Here is a 404-nt window from a genome sequence, read left to right as displayed (position 1 = left end):
TTGGTTTTTTAACCAGAGCTTTGCTCAGGTGGTCTCATGACCCTGTGCCCGTGCCCGGGGTTGGCCATCGCAGGGTGCCCGGGGCAAATCACCGCAAGGGAAAGTGCCGGTGGCCCAGCCGTGCTGGGGCTTGGGAAACACCCAGGGAGCAAAAACCCCGGGAAGCCACCGCCGGGCTCTGCTCAGGTGCCTCCCCATCATCTCCCTGGCCCAGGGGGGCTACAAAGAATTTTATGCGTTAGCACTAAGCCCTGGGCAGGCCGTCGGAGCGAGGTTGGGGCTTGGTTTTGGTTTGTGGCAGCGGCGCACACGGGGCTGGGCTCTCGGGGCGCATCTCCTGTCCTGGGGCAGTTCGATTGCTCCGCACCGGCCGGGAATAAGCTCAGCAGGTCCCTGCCCGCGCC

This window comes from Egretta garzetta, unplaced genomic scaffold, assembly GCF_000687185.1.
Source record: "Egretta garzetta isolate BGI_Z169 unplaced genomic scaffold, ASM68718v1 scaffold476, whole genome shotgun sequence".
Taxonomy (NCBI): Eukaryota; Metazoa; Chordata; class Aves; order Pelecaniformes; family Ardeidae; genus Egretta; species Egretta garzetta.
Note: the sequence above shows the minus strand (reverse complement) of the source record.